This window comes from Macaca mulatta, chromosome 17, assembly GCF_049350105.2.
Source record: "Macaca mulatta isolate MMU2019108-1 chromosome 17, T2T-MMU8v2.0, whole genome shotgun sequence".
NCBI lineage: Eukaryota > Metazoa > Chordata > Mammalia > Primates > Cercopithecidae > Macaca > Macaca mulatta.
This window is the reverse complement of record NC_133422.1, coordinates 70,369,764-70,391,071: the sequence shown is the minus strand read 5'-3', so window position 1 is coordinate 70,391,071 and position 21,308 is coordinate 70,369,764. Positions and strand designations below refer to the sequence as shown.

At 38.2% G+C, this 21,308-nt stretch overlaps 1 protein-coding gene and 1 pseudogene across 3 annotated transcripts in view; both read right to left on the bottom strand.

Moving 5' to 3' along the window:
- LMO7 (LIM domain 7) overlaps nt 1-21,308 on the bottom strand; it is a 309,870-nt gene that overhangs the window by 225,427 nt on the left and 63,135 nt on the right. For both annotated transcript variants that reach the window (XM_077973779.1, XM_015121212.3), the window contains exon 7: nt 7,868-7,973. The gene's annotated coding sequence lies outside the window, so the exon portion shown is untranslated. The remainder of the gene's footprint in view (nt 1-7,867; nt 7,974-21,308) is intronic.
- On the bottom strand, nt 8,938-11,026 carry LOC697395 (damage-control phosphatase ARMT1 pseudogene; annotated as a pseudogene). Its single transcript, XR_013407645.1, has one exon. The product of XR_013407645.1 is annotated as a damage-control phosphatase ARMT1 pseudogene (transcript).

Here is a 21,308-nt window from a genome sequence, read left to right as displayed (position 1 = left end):
TAACTCTTAAACCACCAACACACTCCCCACTCCTGCCCCAATTAACCTCTCTTTAAAGGACTCCCAGTGGCCTTTAAAAACCATCTGATGGTTGCCAGCCCATTAAGTGGTGTCCTTCGGGATCTGCTCCTGCCCACTTCTCTAACCACGTCTTAACCTGAGCTTCTCCCTTTTCCAGAAATGTGTTTCTCTCCCTCCCTTTGCCTTGCTTTCTCTTACCTATTCTTCCAGGCTCAATTCAGGCCTCTTCCTTCTCAGAATTCAAAAAGCTTAGCAGATCCTCCTGAGCGAGATGAGACATATCTTCATTATGCAATCATAGCCCCTTTCACAAGGTATTATATTGCCTCTTTTCCTCATTGAACCATAAGCAATTTAAGAGTACCTGGCTTGGTGCCTGACACATATCTAGTATTCAACAACTGTTTATTATCTGGAATGTGTATATGTAAAACCTATACCTTAATGTACAGAATAATGCATTGATAACAGCAGAATAGAAAGTATCATTGCTTAGTGCCACTGATACAAGAATTTCCTTACAGCAGGGCCTCTCAACAGAAAGACAATTGACAATCTGGGTCGGATAATTCTTTGTTATGGGGATTGCCCTGTGCATTTTGGAGGTTTAGCAGGATCCCTGGCCCCTACCCGCTAGACACCAGCAGTATCCCTGTAGAAGTGATAACCAAAAATGTTTCCAGACACTGCCCAATGTCCCCTGGGGGCAAATCAGCCCCCCGTTGAGGACAACTATTCTACACAGAGAAACTGGCTTTGTCAGGAAATGCTTTTCTACAATAAAAGTGAGCCTTAGGCCCAAGTTTCTTGCAGCAAGCGGTGGGGTAGTGGGGGAGGGGAGTTAGGATGAATTGGGCAGAAAAGGCTACTCTGTGTTGTAAAGGAAGAAGGGATGGGGCTGAATGGTGCCTGGGCAAAGATTATAAGAGAAGAGGTCCTGTTGGCTGGAAATAATTGAAAGAGGAAACAGATACAGTGAGAATTCTTCTAATAAAAGAACTGAATTTTGTACTGTGATTGGTTATGATTCAAAAAGGTGCCTGCCCTTATAAGTTCAGAAATAACCAACATATGGATTTTGTGTGTATTTCTCATGCTTATATGACAGCTTAGTTAACACAAAGAAAGACTCCTAGAAGGTAGATTGAAAATATATTTAGTAATAATTATACTTATCCCATCTCTACCCAATTTGTACCCACAAAAAATACATCTTCAGTGTCAGTAATAAGAAGATGTGATGTTGTCAGTACTTACATAATGATATTCAGACAAGAAGGTTCAATTTTATATTTGGATATCAAAGCCAGAGAACAAAGAAGCCAAAATGTTATAGATAATGATTAAGAAATGAACATAAGAGGGAAAACATGTATGCACCAGAAAGCAAAAGGAGAAAGACAAAGTGAATCCCATATGAGAACACTCCTCCAAAAAGAAGACAAACCTCCAGGAAGTTTCCAGTGCAGCTTTAGGATGATGAATCCTACAGTGGACGAAGGCAAGGGTCATAAATTTGTCTTCTGAAGCTACTGGATTGTTAACTGAGAAGGGATAGATGAGAAGCCCTTGAGTTCTTATCGACCTTCGTCTCATGTACACAGACATCTCATTAAGAGATCAACTGAGATGGTAACTTTCAAAACATGGGACCAACCCCGTAATTTGAAAAGCAGTTGGTTGCTTTCTTCCTACTATAAAGGTCTTAAGGGTTTTTTTGTTTTGTTTTGTTTTGTTTTTTGAGGTTTCTTTTTTTTTTTTTTTTTTTAAACAAGTAGAGGGGTTTCCTGTCATTGAACTAAAATCATTTAACATAAATCGAAGACCTTTTTTAAAGGTCCCCCATTCTAGCTAGAATTGCAAAACCACATTATAATTCTCTAAGTGATAGCAGTGAGATCAAAAGGACTTACCCTAGAATTAGCTTTAAAATAAACTATTGCAGCGTCTGGGAACGAAGAAGGAGAGAATGTGTGTTTACTAAGCTTCTCTTCCTGAAGCCCATGAAATGAAAAAAAAAAATAAAGTCTGTGTTTTCCCTAGAAGGATATCTTTAGTAGGGATAATCAAAGATAAAAATAGTCAAGTCCAGTTTTCCCTAAAATACATTTGTGTGTGTGTGTGTGTCTGTGTGTGTATGTGTGTGTGTGTGTGTTTATGTTTTGGTAAAGAATTTCTGCCTGATCTCTCATTAACTTTATTTGAAAAGATAAATAACCTTACTATCAGTTCAAATTGTTTTGTTAAAAAGGCAGGGGAAAATATTTAAGCGCAGTATGCACTATATGATTAATACAGATGCTCCTCAACTTATGATGGGGTTACATCTGATAAACCCATTATAAGTTGAAAATATTGTGAAATATTTAACCTACCAAACATTATAGCTTAGTCTAGTTTCCTTAAACATCCTCACAACAAGTACATTAGCCTACATTTGGGCAAAATCATCTAATGTAAAGCCTATTTTATAACAAGTTGTTGAATATCTTATGTAATTTATTGACTACTGTACTGAAAGTGAAAGAATGGTTGTATGGATACTCTTAAGTACGGTTTTGGCTAAATGTGTATCTCTTTTGCATCATTGTAGTCAAAAAATCGTAAGTTGGGGACCATCTGTACTTTAGAATTGTAATTGCAATTCTTGTTTACATTCTGAAATTGGACTCAGAAATGAAACAACCCATACATTAGAGGAAATTTATACTTCCTATAAAAGTTTAAACTACAATTTTTATAATAACCCCTTCATTCCCCTATTCTATTACTACTAGGTGGATAGCAGTAATATTTTAGCTTCAAAAAGGAAAGGGTAGTACCTATGGTCAACAGTAATGTATTGTACACTTAAAAATATATTGGCTGAATGTGGTGGCTCATGCCTGTAATCCCAGCACTTTGAGAGGCTGAGGTGGGTGGATTGCTTGAGCTCAGGAGTTTGAGACCAGCCCGGGCAACATGGTGAAACTTGGTCTCTACAAACAATACAAAAATTAGCCGGGTATGGTGACGTGCAACTCTGGTCCAAGCTACTTGGGAGGCTGAGGTGAGAGAATGGGTTGAACCTGGGAGGTAGATGTCATAGTGAGCTGAGATTGTGCCATTGCACTCCAGCCTGGGTGACAGAGTGAGACCCTGTCTCAAAAAAATTATGTGTGTGTGTGTGTGTGTTAAGAGGGTAGATGATATGGTTTGGCTGTGTCCCCACCCAAATCTCAACTTGAATTGTATCTCCCAGAATTCCCATGTGTTCTGGGAGGGACCCAGGGAGAGATAATTGAATCATGGGGGCCAGTCTTTCCCCTGCTATTCTCATCATGGTGAATAAGTCTCATGAGATCTGATGGGTTTATCAGGGGTTTCTGCTTTTGCTTCTTCCTCATTTTCTCTTGCTGTCACCATGTAAGGAGTACCTTTCACCTCCCGCCATGATTCTGAGGCCTCCCCAGCCATGTGGAACTATAAGTCCCATTAAACCTCTTTTTCTTCCCTGTCTCAGGCATGTCTTTATCAGCAGTGTGAAAATGGACTAATACAGTAGGTCTCATGTTTACCACAATAAAATTTTCAAAAACATTTTTTAAAGGACAGGATGAAAGACTACAGACTGACTGGCCTGGAGACAAGAGACCAAGTTGTATTCCTAGGTTTACCATTATTGTTTATCTGGGCCTCCACTGGAAGAGCACAGTGATCTTAAGCGAACCTCACCCTCACCTCTACCCAGTGTGAAGAAACCTTACAAACAGCTATGAAATGAAGTTCTCGGCTGGTCTTCACAGCTTCAGCATGACCTTGAAATCTTCATTTGTATGAAGACAGGTCTGATACTCCCTCAAGAGTTGAAAATAATTATGGGAGAAAAGGGAAGCCTTGGACCCAGCTCCATCAGAAGATTCCCTATGAAACAAGGTAACGGAGTTTCCCTGAACATGAAGTTCAGTTTAGAATGCACATAAGGATCATGAACAACACCAGATGATCTCTAAGGTAAACCATCACAGTCTCTCCCAAGCTCTTGGACGAGGAATGTTCTGTCCATCACTATACTATAAATCTCTCTGGTCTTTGTGGACAGAAATAGACCAGTGAGGCCAAACTACTCCAAACTCATGTAACTGAAATTCCACACAAAACGAATCTGTGACCTTAGGGCTTTCTCTGGACAGAGGGAGAAGACATCTATCTACAGCTTCATTTCTGCTTACTGAGAAAACCAACTGCAGAGGAAGCGCTGCCTAAGACTTTAATATGAATCAGAACCACACACATGCACGCACACACACACACACATGCACACACACACACACATCTTCTGCTGGACCTTTACATAGTTAAAGGGCTATCAGCTTCTGTTATTTTAAAAAGTGCTGTCATAGTCTCTATTTGACTTCTGCGGAGATAGGTCTCTGGGCATGGTCTAGATAATCAGAAGAATATCAGGAGAAAGGCAAATAATACTGCAAAAATATAAAAGGCAATTTATTGTGGAAAAGAGAAATTCTTTGCTAGACATATTTGCCTTAGAGAAATCTCTCTGTCCCTTAATATGTGTTTAGACTGTCCAATACTTGAGAATAACTGTTTGACCTTGGGAGATCTTGTGTGAATGTGTTTTATTCAAAAGGTACTCAGAGAAGACCAAAAGAAATCAGGAAGAATAAAAAAGGCCATGATTACTTCCTACTGGCTGAGAAACCTCAACACAGGCAGCATTTCTCATGCCGACCACCATCCTATATTGTTGTGCTATAAATATTCACCACTGTTCCCATCACTTCTACTACAACTCAGACTCTAGAATATGTAACCCTGTGTGGATCCTTGTGTCTAAGGGTGTTGATATGGTTTGGCTGTGTCTCCACGCAAATCCTATCTTGAATCGTAACTCCCACAATTCCCATATGTCATCAGAGGAACCTAGTGAGAGGTAACTGAATCATGGGAGTGGGTCTTTCTTGTGCTGTTCGCATGATAGTAAGTCTCACAAGATATGATGGTTTTAAAAATGGGACGTTCCCTGCACAAGCTCTCTTCTCTTGTCTGATGCCATGTGAGACACACCTTTCACCTTCCACCATGATTACAGCCACGTGGCACTGTAAGTCCATTAAACCTCTTTCTTTTATAAATTACCCAGTCTCAGGTATGTCTTTATCAGCAGCTTGAAAACAGACTAATACAGGTGGGGTTTCCCTGAACATGAAGTTCTAATAAGTTCCAGAGTGAAAACATGTCCTTTAGGTAATGAGTAAAATATTCTTAAAGTAAGGGGGAAATTGGCCCTATGAAACATTTATGAAAGGTGCTGTCTCCTACAAATGAGAGCAGGCAGACCTTGACATACAGCAGAGAGGCTAGGGAGCTGGATAAAGCTGCAAAGGGTCCAATGTTTTTGCCTTAGATTTTGGAAATAGTTATATTCAAAATATAGGTTTACAGTAGTGGTGAGCATTGCTGTACTCTAATCTTCTCCTGAAGTGTGGAAACCTTCAGTAAAGGTGGATACATAGCTCTACCTTATGGCACCTGGAGGGAATGCCAACGCCCAACCAGAGGCAAAGTGCTTCCTGGGAAGGATCACTGTCTGTCATAGACGAGGAGACTGAAACAGAAATTGAGAATTCAGCAGAAGCAAACCATTGAACCAGAGATGGCTGGAGATATGCACACTCTTGATAATCCATGAAGATACTGGAGGAAGACTGGGATGGTCATTCAAAGCATTCTATTTGAAAATTAAAGGAGGTGTAACTCCAAAAGGTTGACTATTTAGGAATACCCCAAAAGACACCCAGTTATTATGCATCAAAAACTGACTGTATTCTCTCACTAGTAGAACAGACTGGGAAAAACAGCATTACCCATCACGTCACCTTCCAAAATTGCATTCCTAGTTACACCACAGATTTCAGTAATTTTTATCTCCCTATAACATTTCTAAAAACAAATCTAAATTGGTAAATTTCAGCAGCCAAAGTTTTCATTGTTTTGCAAGAAAAATTTTACTTGATGATACCTAAAATAAATTCCCAATTTAATTATTTTTTTTAAATGCTTGTTCAGTGGCTCATGCCTGTAATCCCAGCACTTTGGGAGACTGAAGCGGGCAGATCACTTGAGGTCATGAGTTCCAAACCAGCCTGACCAATATGGAGAAACCCCATCTCTATTAAAGTACAAAAATTTGCCTGGTGTGGTTGCATACACCTGTAATCCCAGCTACTGGGGAGGCTGAGACACAAGAATCACTTGAGCCCGAGAGGCAGAGGTTGCAGTGAACCGAGATCACACCACTGCACTCCACCCTGGGCAACAGAGCAAGACTCTGTATCAAAAAAAAAAAAAAATGCTTTGGCCTTTCTGATTCTGCCTTAGAAAATACAGAAAAATATTACCTTAATGAGAATAGTCCTTCCTGAATTTTGTTCAGTCCTCAAAATTATATCTGTGTAAAAAGTCATGACTAGGAAAGTTAAAAAACCACTACAGAAAAAACAATGAAAAGTAATCAACAAATATTTATTGAGCAACAACAAATATTTTACTGAGTTTCCAAAGCATGATACCATTTAGTAGAGATGCCAAAATAAATAAATGCTGGACCCCAAAAAAGTCAAACACAATTATATGCCCAATAAAAAACTAACAATATTTTAAGTTTAAATTTCAGAGACACTTAAAATTATTTTTGCTTTTCTAGTGGTTTGCAAGAATTTCATATCATTTTTTAAATAACTGCAATGTCAAATTAATCTTTCATTTTCCTTTCTTCAACAAAATAATTTTATAGTAACATTTTGTGCCTGCAAAATTATTTGCCAAAGAGGTATTTTGTTCATTAAGCCCTAGTGGCCTAGGAGAAGTTTATTGAATACTAAACCAAAAAAGCAGGAGTTATTAACTTTAAGATCTGCTTTCAGTTGGTATCCTGATATATTCAGCCAACACAGTAAAACACCATAAAATCTTACTATGCATAACAAAATTATTGAAAATCAAGACCCATTAGTATGTACTATGCTTATTGCCAGATCTACTGAATATATCTAATGTCAGGTTAGGAGCGAGGTCGTAAATCAGTGTGACACCTGCCCTACGTATCCGTTTCTGGTTTGATCCCTTGAAAGGAGCTCTAGACTTATAGTTCTTAAAGTAGTTAAAGGCATCATCAGAGTAGAAACATTTTAATTATGAAGGTAGTACTTACAGAAAATTACAAGATTTAGAAAAATAATGAGAAAAACTTTTCAAAGCAAATTCCAGCAGGACTTAATAATACTGGACACACAAACCTACAGTGGCTTTGAGTAGCTCAGTTGATGTTTCTGCATGTACTTACCACCTTGTATGTGAAAGCACCTTAGAAACTACAACATGTCTTATGCTGTTATTTTCTACTAACAAGGCATATTCTACCAGTGCAAGAGATCAACAATGATTACAACATTGATAAGAGAGTGTTAAAAATTTCCAGTCTTGTTGTTACTGACAACAAAAATTCAAGCTGAAAATGCCTGGGAGGGGGATGAATACCCCATTTTCCATGATGTGACTACTATGCATTCCATGCCTGTCTCACAATATCTCATGTACCCCATACATATTTGCACCTACAAAGTACCCACAAAAGTTTTAAAAGAAAAAAGAGAAAAAACAAGAAAATGCCTGGGGATAGTCTACAAAGCTGACTTAATTTTATCTCAGTTGCAGTATTTACTTCTTGCCTTCCTACTGACCTCTTTTCCACCTACATGTGTTCCTGAAGAAAAGCCCAATGGAGATGCTCTGCCTTAGTTCTTTCAAAGTAATAATATAAAAGTATTCAAGGAACTATTATTACCTTTTTTGCTGCAGATTCTGTCCCTGAGATACAGCCAACCCACACAGATGCAGACGTGACCACATATCAGTTGCCCCCAAATTTCCAGAGCTCCGAGCTCTGTTCTCTGGAAGGGAATATCATAGGACATCCAACTGTAAAACGTGAAAATGTGGCATATCCTATTTTTCTTCATAGCAGTTGTAATAAAAAATTAAAATAACTTAAGACCATACCCATATATTGAACTTATTTGAACTTGTCCTATCACTCTAGCACCATATTGAAATTCATCAAAATTCAAATAGCTATAAATGAAACATGAATGATAATAATAACTTCAGATGTTGAAATAATTGCTGAGGATGATTTAGATTCTATAAACATAGTTATCAAAAAGAAAAATAGCATTCTTTGCCCCCAAGAGTAAAAGATTCAGATAAAAATGTTTTCCTAATGAGCAGTGTGCTTGGGTATAGTATTATTACAGGAAAGATCAAAATTCCAATCATCCTTGGTAAATTGCATGTCTGCTAACTTCAGCTATTTTGGGATTTTTTAAAGTTAAACCATTTCCGAGTCACAGAAGAAATATGCACGGTTCCCCTGTGCATGGAAACAAAATGCAATCTATTCATTCCATCTCCTTATTTAAATTCTTTTGAAAATTAGGTGAATCTGATGATTCATGAAACAATCTTTGAGACTACTTTCAATATAGCTTATTGCAATCTCAGGATGATGGTAATAATAGATACCATTTGTGACTGCTGGACTTTATGTACTTCATTTATAATTCTCATATAAAATCTACATGAGAATCTTTTTGCTTAAGGTATTAATTTGCCCAAGACCACTCAGAGTAAGTGCCAAGAATAAAACCAGGTCTCACACCAAAGTCTGAGCTCTACCCACGAAGCAATGACTTTTACATAATTGTTAGAGATCCTAATAATGTCTTTTTTTTGTACAGCCCCTATATTGTATGCCATAATCTCAGTATCATGTTCTCAATCAAGCACTGTGAGAACACTGACATTCTATATTACCAAGACCAGAAGTTTCAAAGTGAAGCAATTTTCTTTTTTTTTTTTTTAGTACAACTCATTTTATTATTTTAGTGCAACAAAACATTTCCAGATTTATTTCCAATTTCAGTTTCAAAACAAAATGACCTGAAATGTTTAGTATTTAGTATCTGTGACAATGACCAATAAAATGTGTAAGAATATAAAAAATAAATTCATTCATTGTTGGTAGTACTCCAAATTCAATGTGTAAGAACCTTTTCTATCTAAAGCATTTTCCTAAAACTGCAAACTAAAAATCTATTTATTTAAAACACTCATGTGGTAAAATAATCTCATTTGATTACGGATATCATAAATAGAATATAAAAGATATTATATTTCTTAAAATACCATTTATTTCACTGTGTTCAATTCTGGGTTTCCTAACATCTATTCTACAGATCAATCAAAATACAAAGGTGTGCAAATGAAACAAGCTATTGAAATGAAATAAAATTCAAGGAGAATAAAAGTTAGAATTAACTTATGAGGTAACTTTTATGTGAGGAAACATCACAGTTGTAAGGAATGCCTCTTTACAGAGAGTCATTAAGATGTGCATTTTCACAGAGCTATTATTTCATGAGCCCAAAATCAAGCAAAATAAAATTCCATGCTTCCTGGAATATTAAATACCATGCAGTGTACTATTTAAGAAAAGAATAGGGTAAACTAACTAAAAGCAGAACTTGCTTATTTTTTGCTTCCTAGCCAATTAAAAACACATTAAAAGCACTTGAAATGATGTATTTAACCTGAAAAAAAGTTGCTAAAATTCCAATATAAATGTAATTATCTGTAACCTGCTTAACCCATCTATCCCCAAAACAGTGTAGTGGGGCAAAATGTTAAAAAGAAAAATCATCCAGTGCATGTAGATGGGCAGGGAGAAGCCAAGGTTCCCAGAGTGGGTACAGAGCCAGCCACTGGGCGACTCAATTCACGCGCTCCTTTTCTGGGGATGAAAAGGTGCTCGTCAGATCTTTCTATGCAACTGAGAGCTCCTAAATCAAGTCAAAGGGGACCATCGTACTGAAATATTCCATACTTTCCACTGGTCCACCAGCAGGGCTCAGAGGCCATGAGCTGTTCCCCTTGCCCAGGCTTCAGACCAACCTGAATTTCAGCTTTTAATGTTCTTACGGAACAGAGGGGTGCGGGATGGAAGCCATTCAGAGCCTGATGAAATGGAACAGAAAACTCCCATTTTCTGTCACCTGTCAACTTCCTGTAATTCAAATCACCCTTGAATAAAATTAAATGTGCCTTCTGTAGTTCAGCATATAAGTCAGGAGCAACCTGAGGCATTGCACAGAACTCATGAGGCAGAGTCCAAAATATATGATCGTGGTAAACCCATTTACCCATTTTAACATACTCTTCCCAGTCAGCCCCACACTTGGACATCCACTTATGATTACCATGTTTTACCTGTTCAATTAACCAATTAAAATCATGTATAGTAGTATCAGAAACACACCATGGAATTGTTTTTCCATAAAAAGGAACCTCAGTAGCCAGTTCAGAGGACAACAAGAAGTTGGCTAATATTAAATCTGTAACAAGCTCAAACCCAGAATTATCGAGAACAATATACACTCTAGTAACAGAAGCTTTTTCTCTTGTTTTCTTGCAATTGCTAAGCAATGACCAAAGATGTTCCATATCATTCAATAAAATGAAAGGTTTTAGGTCTTCCAATGAATTTAGTACATCGGTCTTCTGAGAACTATTTTCTCCACCTGAGAGAGACAGATCACACTTATTTCCCCACAGTGAAATCTGCAGAAGTTTAAAAAACTCATCTTTCAGCTGATTTTCATCTAGGTCTTCAATAGTTTTTATCAATTGTTGCAGGTAAGTACATAAAGCAATGACAGATTCCTGTGACTCATAGAAATTTTGCTCTTTTGATTCTTTAAATACATCAAAGTAATCGATTGGTGGACTCTGGATAATTGAAAGTGAAGCAATTTTCATAATGCAGCCATTTAGTGGGTAAGGTTATCAATTGGATATTTGGAAAATTATGTTTCTCTCTTAAAAAGTTATATCAGATGGGCTGGATCTCCAAACTCAATGTGAGAGGTGTGTATTTCTCCTGCCCAAGATTCACTTCCTCAACTGGGTTCTAGAAAATCACTATAAGTGTATAACCCTGGGGCCAACAGCCTTAAGATTATCTGGGTGCTTGTTAGAAATGCACAACCTCTACCAGCTGAATCAGAATTTGCATTTCAACAAGATCTGGAATCTCATATCCTCATTAATGTTTGAAATGCCCTGCTACCCTATCCCAGCCTAGGTTCCTAATTATTCCATTTCTTTCCTGTTTTCTTAATTTCTCTCTATTGGTTTTTATATTTTTTCCTCACATGAAAACATTATTTTAAAAAGTCCTCTGCTGAATCTGCACCCTCATTTCCCTCATTTCTCTTCTTTTCTCAACCAAGTGCCATGAAGGAGGTTTCTATGCTCCCTGAATCCGTATCTTCTGTTCACTTCTCAACACACTGCAGTATAGTTTAGTCACCTACCAAATATCTGACCGTTACTATGTGCCAAGAACTGTATTAGACTCTGAGGATAAAATGGTATACAAAAGACTTGGTCCTTGTCCTCGAATTACTATCCTCAAAATCATTTTGACATAGATCACCACTGATTTCTTGAATTGTCAATTCTGGGAAGCACTCTTTATTCATTATCAGTAAGAGAACACAACTGTCCTCCTTAAGCCAGATATTGAAGAGAGTTTGCAAAAATATTACAGTGCCACTTTTCTCACTAACTTTCTTAAGAAAATATTTTTGGGGCCGGGCGCGATGGCTCACGCCTGTAATCCCAGAACTTTGGGAGGACCAAGCAGGCGGATCACGAGGTCAGGAGATCCAGACCATCCTGGCTAACACGGTGAAACCCCATTTCTACTGAAAATACAAAAAAATTAGCCGGGCGTGGTGGCGGGCGCCTGTAGTCCCAGCTACTCGGGAGGCTAAGGCAGGAGAATGGCGTGAACGCGGGAGGCGTAGCTTGCAGTGAGCCGAGATCACACTACTGCACTCCAGCCTGGGCGATAGAGCACAACTCCGTCTCAAAAAACATTTATTTTTTTTTTAATAAAAATGTTATTTATGTTAACATGTGATAGGCTTGTTTTTAGTTTTAAATGAACAAATATTCCTAAAAGTTATTTTAATTTCTAATAGATAGAGACCCACAACTCTCTAGGCTGCTCAATAATTTTTAGAGTATAAGGGGCTCCTGATGTTAAAAAGTTTGAGAACAACTTATTTCATATTAAAACCAGGTTGGTTGCTCAACGATATAGTTTGGATATTTGTCCCTGCCCAAATCTCATGTTGAAATGTAATTCCCAGTGTTGGAGGTGGGGTCTGGCAGGAAATGTTTGGATCATGGGGACAGATCCCTCGTAAATGGCATAGCACCATCCTCTTGGTGCTGTCCTTGCACCAAGTGTGAGCTGTTGCAAGATCTGGTTGTTTAAAATTGTGTAGTACCACCCCTTCACCCTCTCTGTTGCTCCTGCTTTCACCATGTGATATGCCTGCTCCCTCTTCACCTTCTGCCATGATTGTAAGCTTCCTGAGGCCTTCCTAGAAGTCTCTAAGCATTGCTATAGAGCCTGCAGAAGCTGTAGAACCTGCAGAACCATTAGCCAATTAAAACTCTCTCCCTTACAAATCACCCAGTCTCAGGTGTTTCTTTATAGCAATGGGGGAATGGCCTAATACATTCAATAAATCCCCAGTATCTACATAGGTATCAACTCTAGAATATATAATACATATGAATAAGTTGCCCTAAACATTTTATCTCTTATGTTTGATTAATTTAGCTAAAGAAGTCACTTTCAAGAGATCAGAAGTAAGATGGCCAAATAAAAGCCTCTACCAACCATCCTCCCCACAGGAACACCAAATTTAAGAGCTATCTACACAAAAAAGCACCTTCATAAAAACCAAAAATCAGGTGAGCAATTACAGTACATTGTTTTAACTTAAAATCACTGAAAGAGGCACTGAAGAGGGTAGGAAAAACAGTCTTGAATTGCTGACACCATCCTTCCCCTATTCCCCAGCAGCAGTGAATCTGTATGGCTTGAGGGAGGGAGAGTACAGTGATTATGCTGCCCTGTCACAGTGGAAAGCAACACTTGGCAGAACTCAGCCAATGCCCACAGAGGGAGCATTTAGACCAGCCCTAGCCAGAGTGAATTCATCCATCTCAGTGGTTGGAACTTGAGTTCTGGCAAGCTTTGCCAGTGCAAGCTCAACTGCTCTGGAACCCTAAATAAACTTGAAAGGTGATCTAGGCATCAAAGTCTGGACTTTGGGGGCACATGACCTAATGGGGGACATCAACCAGAGCAGCCAAAGGAGGGTTTGCAGCACCCCTCCTCCAAGCCCAGGGAGCATAGCTCACAGTTCTGAAAAAGACTACCTCCTTCCACTTGAGGAAAGGGAAGAGTAGAAGACTTCATCTTACAACTTGGAAACCAGCTCAGCCACAGCAGGATAGTGCACCAGGCAGAGTCATGAGGCCCCCGTGCGAGAAGCTAGCTCCCAGATGACATTTCTAGACACATGCTGGGCCATAAAGGACATTGTTGTCTTGAAGGGAAGACTAAAAAGCGCATGGGCCCTGAATAATCAGCAGCAGTAGACAGGTAGTACATGCCATGGACTTTGAGTGAGACTCTGGGATGTGCTGGCTTCAGGTGTGACCCAGCACACTCCCAGCTATGGTGGTGATGAGGAGAGACTCCAGATTCAGAAAAACAGAGAGAAGAGTAAAAGGGGTAGTTTAGGTACCAGCTCACCCACAGTGGGGCGGAGCACCAAGAGGGCTCTTGTGGTCCCTGATTCTAGGCCATAGCTTTTGGACAGCATTTCTAGACCTGACCTGGGCCATAGAGGAGCTCACTTCCCTGAAGGATATGTCCCAGGCCTGGCAGCAACCAACCACAAGCTGATTGAAGAGACCCTGGGGCTTCAGCGAACATCAGTGGTAGCCAGGCCGTACTCACTATCGGCTGGGGTGGTGGAGGCCACAGAGACTCCTCTGCCTATAAAAAGGGGAGGAAAGTGTGGGAAGAACTTTGTCTTGTGGTTTTTTTGCCAGCTTAGCCACAGAAGAATAAAGCACCAGGTGGATTTTAAGATTTCCAACTCCATGCCCTGGTTCCCAGATGGCATCTCTGGACCCACCCAGTGCCCAGGGGGACTCACTACCATGAAAGGAAGGATACAACCTGGCTGCCTTTGCCACCTGTTGATTGTAGAGCCCTAGGGCCTTAAGCAAACATAGGTGGTAGCCAGGTAGCGGTTACACCAGGCCTTGGGCAAGACCCAGTTCTGTACTGGTTTCAGGTCTGACCCAGCACAGTCCCAGTGGTGGTAGCCACAGGTGTTCTTGTGTTATCCCTCTCCCAGCTCCAGGCAGCTCAAAACAGAGAGGCAGGGGAAGGCCATTTGTTTGGGAAACAGTAAGGAAAGAGAACAAGAGTCTCTGCCCAGTAATCCAGAGAATTCTTCCAGATCTTATCCAAAACCACCAAGGTGGTACCTCTATGAGTCTGCAAGAACCACAGTGTGACTAGGCTAATGCAGATATGGTTGCAGTGACCAAACACTTAGATCACAACACCCAAGTCCCTTAAAATACCTGGAAAGCCTTTCCAAGAAAGGGGGTGGGGGGAAACAAGCACAGACTCTGAAGACTACAATGAATACCTAACTCTTCAATGCTCAGACACTAATGAACATCCACAAGCATCAAGAGAATCCAGGAAAACATGACTTCAGTAAACTAAATGAGGCACCAGGGACCAAGCCTGTAAAGACAGAGATATGTGACCTTTCATATAGAGAATTCAAAATAGCCGTTTTAGGGAAACTCAAAGAAATTCAAGATAACACACAGAAGGAATTCAGAATCCTATCAGATAAATTTAACAAGGAAATTGAAATAATTAAAAAGCATCAAGCAGAAATTCTGGAGTGGGGCCGGGTGCAGTGGCTCACACCTGTAATCCCAGCACTTTGGGAGGCTGAGGCAGGCAGATCACTTGAGGTCAGGAGTTTGAGACCAGCCCGGCCAACATGGTGAAACCCTGTGTCTACTAAAAATACAAAAATTAGCCAGGCGTGGTGGTGCATGCCTACAGTCCCAGCTACTCAGGAGGCTGAGGCAGGAGAATCACTTGAACCCAGGAGGCAGAGGTTGCAGTGAGCCGAGATCACCCCACTGCACTCCAGCTTGGGTGACAAAGTGAGATTCCATCTTAAAAAAAAAAAAAAAAAAAAAAAAGGGTGCAGTGACACATGCCTGTAATCCCAGTACTTTGGGAGGCTGAGGTGGGCAGATCACCAGGTCAGGAGTACAAGACCAGCCTGGCCAACATGATGAAACCCCGTCTCTACTAAAAATACAGAAATTGGCTGGGCATGGTGGCAGGTGCCTTTAATCCCAGCTACTCGGGAGGCTGAGGCAGGAGAATCACTTGAAACTGAAAGGCAGAGGTTGCCGTGAGCCGAGATCATGCCACTGTACTCCAGCCTGGGTGAAAAAGCAAAACTCCATCTCAAAAAAAAAAAAAAAGAAATTCTGTAGTGGGAAAATGCAACTAACATACTGAAGAATGCATTCTCTTAATAGCAGAATTGATCAAGCAGAAAAATGTACAGGATTTTTATTAGTTTTCTCTTTGCTTATTTGCTAGTTTGTTTATGCAGTGAATGTTAAGTTGTTATCTGTTTAAAATAATGGGTTATAAGATAGTATTTGCAAGCATCATGGTAATCTCAAACCAAAAAACATACAATGGATACACAAAAACATAAAAAGTGAGAAACTAAAACATACCACCAGAGAAAATAGTTTTCACTAAAAAGAAGACAGTAAGGAAGGAAAGAAGGAAGAGAAGACCACAAAACAACCAGAAAACAAATAATAAAATGGGAGGCTCAAGTCCTTACTTATCAATAACAATATTGAGTGTAAATGGACTACACTCTCCAATTGAAAGACATAGAGTTGGTGAATGGATAAAAAAAAAAAGACCCAACAATCTGTTGCCTACAAGAAACACACTACACGTATAAAGATACACATAGACTAAATATAAAGGGATGGGAAAAGATAGTCCAGGCAAATGGAAACCAAGAAAGATCAGGAATACCTATACTTATATCAGACAAAATAGCTTTCAAGACAAAAACTATAAAAAGAGACAAGGAAGGTCATTATTTAACAGTAAAGGCGTCAATTTAGCAAGAGGATATAACAATTGCAAATATTTATGCATGCAACACTGGAGCACCCTGATTTACAAAGCAAGTATTTAGACCCTAACACAATAATAGCTGGAGACCACGATACCTATTGTTTAGCACTGAACAGATCATTTAGACAGAAAATCAATAAAGAAACATCAGACTTAATCTGCACTATGGACCAAATGAACTGAATAGACATTTACAGAACATTTCATCCAACAGCTATAGTGTACACATTCTTCTCCTTAGCACACAGATCATTCTCAAGGATAGACCGTATGACTTAAAACATTTTTAAAAAACGAAATAATATCAAGTATCTTCTCTGACCACCATAAAATGAAACTAGAAATTAATAACAAGAGGAATTTTTGAAATTATACAAATACATGGAAATCCAACAGTGTGTTCTTGAATGACTAGTGGGTGAATGAAGAAATTAAGAAGGAAATTCAAAAACTGAAACCAATGGTAATGGAGACACAACATACCAAAACCTATGGGATACAACAAAAGCAGTACTAAGAGGAAAGCTTATAGCTCTAAGTGCCTACATCAGAAAAGCAGAAGAACTTCAAATAAACAATCTAACAACTATTCTTAAAGAACTAGAAAGGCAAGGGCAAACCGAACCCAAAATTAGAAGAAATAATAAAGATTGGAGCAGAAATAAATGGATCTGAACAAACAAAAAAAGATCAATGATACACAAAATTGGTTTTTTGAAAAGATAAAATTGACCAACCTTTAGCCAAACTTGCTTAAAAAAAAAGATAAGACTCAAATAAAGCCAGATATGAAAAAAGAGATATTACAACCAATACCCTAGAAATTCAAAGGACCATTAGAGGTTACTATCAGCAACTATATGCCAATAAATTGGAAAACATAGAAGAAATTGATAAATTCCTAGATACATACAACCTACTAAGATTGAACCATGAAGTAATCCAAAACCCAGACAGACTAATAACAAGTAATGAGATTAAAGCTGCAATGAAATGTCTCCCACCAAAGAAATGCCTAGTACCTGGTGGCTTCATTGCTGAATTTTCCCAAACATTTAGAGAAAAACTAGTATCGATCCTATTCAAACTATTCCAAAAATAAGAGGAGGTGGGAATACTTCCAAACTCATTCTACCAGGCCAGTAGTACCCTGATACCAAAACAAGAAAGAAAGAATGAAAGAGAGAAAGAGAAAGAGAGAGAGAAAGAAAGGCAGGCTGCAGGCCAATATCCCTAATGAACATTCATGTAAAAATCTTGAACAAAATACTAGCAAATCACATTTGACAACACATTAAAAAGTTCTTTCATCGTCACCAGGTGGGATTTATCCCAAAGACGCAAGGATGGTTCCATATATAGAAATAAATCAGTGTGATACGTCATATCAAAAGAATGAAGAAGAAAACACATGATTATTTCAATTGATGCTATAAAAGCATTTGATAAAATTCAACATCCTTTCATGTTAAAAAAATTTTTTTAACTGGGTATAGAAGGAGTGCACCTCAACATAATAAAAACCATATACAACAGATCAACAGCTAGTATCATACTGGATGGAGAAAAACTGAAAGCCTTTCCTCTAAGAACTGGAACATGACAAGGATGTCCACTTTCACCACTGTTATTCAGTACAGTACTGAAAGTCCTAGCTACAGCAATCAGGCAAGATATAAATGGCATCCAAATTGGAAAGGAAGAAGTCAAATTTTCCTTATTTGCAGATGATACAATCTTATATTTGGAAAAATCTAAAGACTACACAAAAATACTATTAGAACTGATAAATTCAGTAAAGTCACAGGATATAAAATCAACATACAAAAATGAGTAGCATTTCTATATGCCAACAGTGAACAATATAAAAAAGAAATAAAAAAGTAATCCTATTTACAATAGCTCCTAATAAAATTAAATACCTATGAATTAACTTAGGCAAATAAAGCTCTCTACAATGAAAACTATAAAACACTGATGAAAGGAATTGAAGAGGACACCAAACTATGGAAAAATATTCCATGTTCATGGATTGGATGAATCACTATTGTTAAAATGTTCATACTACCCAAAGCAGTCTGTAGATTCAATGCAATCTCTATCAAGAGAGCAATTACATTCTTCACAGAAATAGAAAAAAAAAAATCCTACAATGTATATGGAACCACAAAGGACCCAGAATAGCTATCCTGAGCAAAAAGAACAAAACTGGAGGAATCACATTACCTGACTTCGAATTATACTACAGAGCTATAAAATCAAAATAGCAGAGTACTGTCATAAAAACAGATACATAGACCAATGGAACAGAATAGAGAACCCAGAAACAAATCCACACATCTTCAGTGAACTCATTTTTGACAAAGGTGCCAAGAACATACATTGAGGAAAGGACAGTATCTTAAATATATGGTGCTGGGAAAACTGGATATCCAAAGCAAAAGAATGAAACTAGACCCCTATCTCTCACCATATAGAAAATTCAAACAAAATGAATTAAAGACTTAAATCTGGTTGGGTGTGGTGGCTCCCATCTGTAATCCCAGCACTCTGGGAGGCCACAGAGGGCAGATCGCTTGAGGCCAGGAGTTCAAGACCAGCCTGGCCAACATGGCAAAAAACCTGTCGCTACTAAACATACAAAAATTAGCCAGGCATGGTGGTGTGGATCTGTAATCCCAGCTACTCAGGAGGCTGAGGTGGGAGGATCACTTGAACCTGGGAGGCAGAGGTTTCAGTGAGCCAAGACAGCACCATTGCACTACAGCCTGGACGACAGAGCAAGACTCTGTCTCAAAAAACAGAAAAAAAAAAAAAAAGAGACAAATCTAAAACCCTAACCTATGAAACTACTACAAGAAAACAATGGGGAAACTCCAGGACATTAGACAGGGCAAAGATTTATTGAGTAATACCTCACAACCATAGGCAACCAATGCAAAAATGACCAAATGGAATCACGTCAAGTTAAAAAGCTTCTGCACAGCAAAGTAACCATCAACAAAGTGAAGAGACAACACACAGAATGGGGAAATATCTGCAAACTGGCCATCTGACAAGGGATTAATAACCAGAATATATAAAGAACTCAAACAATAGGAAAAAATCTTTAACAATCGATTTTAAATTGGGCAGAAGATCTAAACAGAGATTTCTCAAAAGAAGACACACAAATGGCAAATATGAAAAGTGTTCAACATCACTGATAGAGAAATGCAGATCAAAACTACGATATTATCTCACCCCAGTTAAAATGGCTTTTATCCAAAAGACAGGCAATAAAAATGAGGATGTAGAGATAAGGAACCCTCACACACTGTTGGTGGGAAAGTAAATTAGTACAAACACTATGGAGAACAGTTTGGAGATTCATCAAAAAACTAAAAATAGGACCACCCTAAAATTTAGCAATCCCATTGCTAAGTACACGCAAAAGAAAGAAAATCAGTATATTGAAGAGATTATCTGTTCTCCCCTGTTTAGCGCAGCACTATCCGTAACAGCCAAGATTTCAAAGCAACCTAAGTGTCCATCAACAGATGAATGGATAAAGGAAACGTGGTACATATACAGAAACGAGTGCTATTCAGCCATAAAAAGAATGAGAGCCTGCCATTTGCAACAATATGGATAGAACTGGCAGTCATTCTGTCAAGTGAAATAAGCCAGACACAAAGACAAAATTCATATGTTCCCACTTATTTGTGGGAGCTAAAAAGTTAATTAAAAACAATTAAACTTATGGAGATAGAGAATAGAATGGTTGCTACCTGAAGGTGGGAAGGGTAGTGAGGGAGTGGGGATAGTTAATGGGCACAAAAAGTTCAAAAGTATGAATAAGTCTAGTATTTGATACCACAACTGTGTGATATAGTCAATCATTTAATTGTGCATTGAAAAATAACTAAAAGAGTATATGTAGACTATTGTAACACAAAGGATAAATGCTTCAGGTAACAGATACCCCATTTACCCTGATGTGATTATTACAAGTTGGATGCTTGTATCAAAATATCTCATGTACGCCATAAATATATACACCTATTATGTACCCATAAAAACAAAAAGTTAAAGATTAAAAAAAAAAAAAGTCACTTTCACTTGGCATTTCATGCACCGTTTAAAAAGAAAAAGAAAAAGAAAAAAAAAAAACCAGGAGATGGCTACTAGTCCTTCAAAAACTAAAAGCCTTCACTGGAATACTTGTGACAACTGATGTACATGCTTTAGTCTTCCAAAATGGGGAAAACAAGGTAAAAACTAAAACCATGAATAGTTTGCTTTAAACATTCTTCAAGTTTATATTGCCCGTAAGCCATGTTTTCTAAAGTTCTTAAAATCAGTACTTTTGTGCTTTTATCTTGAATACTTCAATGTACCTGATTATAGTAGCAGAATGTGGTTATAAGAACAAATGTCTCTATCATATTAATATAAAAAATATTTAAGGTATTTGCATTTTGTTTTAAAATGAACTCTTCAGAATACATCTTTTAAGTTATACCCTGACTATGAAATATCATATTTTGGTCTTGATGGTGAAATATATGCACAGAGTAACATTCCCTGTCATACATTGCCTGCACACTGGGATCAAATGTATATTATTTCTGTAGTGGTGGAAGAAGGTTCTGGTTTCAAATACTTAGTATTCAGGGAGAATAAAGAAAATACCCCTCTTGAAAAGTGCTTTCTTGGCTTAGTCACACAGGAAAATTCAGATGCAGTTTTTTTTGTCATCTTCTCCCACAGGTGAACTCTCAGTAAGCAATGCAACTTTTCATCAGACAGGTTTTACTACATTTTTAAAGAACAGTCTAATTTACAAACTTTGCATGTGCTTCAAGTTTTTCATGTTTAACATACAAATAAAACCTCAAGCAATTTGTTTTCATCTTGTAGTCATAAAACATGTGCAGAACACAGAGATCCTTTAGCTCTTAAAGGACACACTATTAAACATAACTTATTTATTTGAGTATCAACTATGTTTACATATTGATAAAGATTACAGTTCTGAACCAAATAATTGTGCCATTCATATCACTTAGCTGATTCTTATTTTAAATAATTCAAGTTATAC